The 2,500-nt window shown below is 40.2% G+C and overlaps 1 protein-coding gene across 4 annotated transcripts in view; it reads left to right on the top strand.

The window, feature by feature from the left end:
* LOC126569158 (uncharacterized) overlaps positions 1-2,016 on the top strand; it is a 39,990-nt gene extending 37,974 nt beyond the window's left edge. For all 4 annotated transcript variants that reach the window (XM_050226075.1, XM_050226074.1, XM_050226072.1 and 1 more), the window contains one exon: positions 1-2,016. This exon is cut by the window's left edge and continues 3,134 nt beyond it. The gene's annotated coding sequence lies outside the window, so the exon portion shown is untranslated.
* The last annotated feature ends 484 nt before the right edge of the window (positions 2,017-2,500 follow it).

The raw sequence follows: 2,500 nt of genomic DNA, 5'->3' as shown, positions 1-2,500 counted from the left end.
AGATGGAGCAGTCGACGCGATGACGATCGCTTTTAGAAAATGGGAATGACGGTTGACGGTGCCGGGCGGAAGCAATATTGCTTCCGCTCCGTGATGGTAACGAAGCGAAGAACCACAGCAACTACACGAACACAGGTCAATCAACAAGTAATCAGTATTCAAAACAATAACTTTAATGATAAAGGGTGCACATGATCGATAAGGTGGTAGCACCCCGTCTGTACGCCATCCCCCTTATATCACAATTTCGCCCCAACACACACTGCGGATAGTATTAACGACAAGGCAAAAAGGCAAGAGGGATGTTGATCAGCTCTCGTGAGGTACCTTTTAGCGGAACTTGAAGTATCCGAAAAGGACAATGATGAGTGCGGGAAGACGAGCGACGATGGATGATGTAGCAGCGTAGTGTTACTCTTGAAAGGTAAACGCGAAGCGAGGCAAGCGAACGCATTTTATAAATAATAAAATCATGCGAATGATGATGGCAGCCAGCGACAAACCAATCGATGACGATGCAAGAGATTAGTATATCAATTAACAATGAAGATGGTGGAGACAGTTCTAGGGTGAACAAATCGTGCGATGGCTAGAAATTCGAGCAAACAAGAGAAGGAAATATCAATTTTACGTTTCATCTCCTAGTTAAGTAAGAAAAAACAGAAGAATATGAAAAAATATAGCGCGAGAGTAAAACAAAAACCACACACACCCCGTTACAACCCCCTGAACCATCAATGGTAGGACTAATAGTACTTTAATGCTCACGGAGATGCGAAACTCTCACCAAAAACCCCACATCCAGGAAAAGCGAAAGATGTTCATTTCATCCTATACATACCTGAATTGAAGCGGCCAAATTTGACAAGGAATACATGGTTTAAAATTCAAGATATAAAACATAAAAACTCGTTATTGCAAATCCGATCGGATCTCACGTAAGCTCTAATCGCTCTATCGAATCGCTTATCGAATTAAAACGAATAGGGAATTTAGAAAACAGTAATTCATTGGCATTCCGTTGTTCATGTCCGAGTCTGTTTTTCGTAGTCCTGTCTGCACTCCTCTTTATTCCCTTTCTTCAATCGGATCTGTTTTAAAATTATTCCTCCTTACTCTTTGGCTATGTTTCGCATTTCGTAGAGCTTTAGAACCAGACAGAGCAAGAGGGAGGGTAAGTGTGTTTGTACAAAACCAAAAAACATATTTGCTTCGATTATTCGAGGAAAGAGACAGTAGATTTTACGATTGTCAGTCGATTGGTATCATACCTTTGATAGAACAATTTCAAAACCGTCCCTGAATATCAAAATCTTTAGAAAATAAATGAAATCATTCAACTCGGTTCCTTCGCGTTGGAACACCGCAGGAAGCCACGATTGAAATCGGTTTGTTCAGGGTCACACCACACCGAGCGAACCGATCTATGGTTAGTATGCTTTGCACTTTACGATCAATTAGAACGCGATACCGCATTCGATTGTTAAGTTCACCATCACCTGCACTAATCTCATCGACGGGGTTTTCGATTTCCCGTTCGTTCTATCGCCTACTGTGGTATCTGTAAGGCTGCATCATGGGTTTTCTCTTCAAACGATCTGACTCTGTTTTGTTTTTGCAATGCCTGCCTCATCTGGCCATCGTTGCGGGATCATCGAAATTACTATTCTCTGATCGGGAACACGAAACCCGTACAATAAGATAAATATGTGGTACAATTACGAAGAAACAATCACTGCTAAGAAATCCCCTATTCCTAGAGCGGAGGCAGCCGAACCTATCGACGAACACACACAAAAACACACAGATATATAGTCATCCAAACTTCCGAGCTTGATCGTTATAGGAGAGAAGGGAAAAATCTATAAAAAATCATTCTTGCAAATCCAATAATACTTGAAATACGAGAAAACTAATATAATTACCAGAAAAAAAACAATGAAAGGAAACCCCCCAAAAGAAACACACTGTAATGGATGCCAACGTCTGAAATAAATGGTGCAGAATAAAGCAAGGCACAGGATACGATTCGGCAGCAACTTGTTTCTTTCAATGAGAGCTTGATGGTTGCCGTGAGGAAAGATTTTTTTTCCTCATGGTTTCACAGGGTAAGTATTCCGTGGAATGGGTGGCAAGTGATGCAAGTACAAATCCGGGATATTGGTTTATGGAATAACTTTATTCATATGTATACGTTTTCTATGTTTATGAAAAAGAAACAGTAAAAAAACAAAATAACATCTGATAATCCGATAACTTTCCGCCTTCCTCATTGTTCAATGCGACATTTAATTCAATTTTCTTCACTTTTCGCTTTCGCTCTCTCCCTCTCTTTCGTACGTTCTTCAGTTTTCGGTTTCTTCTACATTAAATTTTGCTTACTTACTGCCTAATGCTTGTATATAATGTAAGGTGTTTGCGCAACTCCGGGTGTATATGTAGAGATAATTTCTTACTTCTAATCCCTTTAACCGATATCAAATCGAAGGCTATCTTGCAC

Source organism: Anopheles aquasalis, chromosome 2 (genome assembly GCF_943734665.1).
Source record: "Anopheles aquasalis chromosome 2, idAnoAquaMG_Q_19, whole genome shotgun sequence".
Classification (NCBI taxonomy): domain Eukaryota; kingdom Metazoa; phylum Arthropoda; class Insecta; order Diptera; family Culicidae; genus Anopheles; species Anopheles aquasalis.
This window is presented reverse-complemented; position numbering and strand designations above follow the sequence as displayed.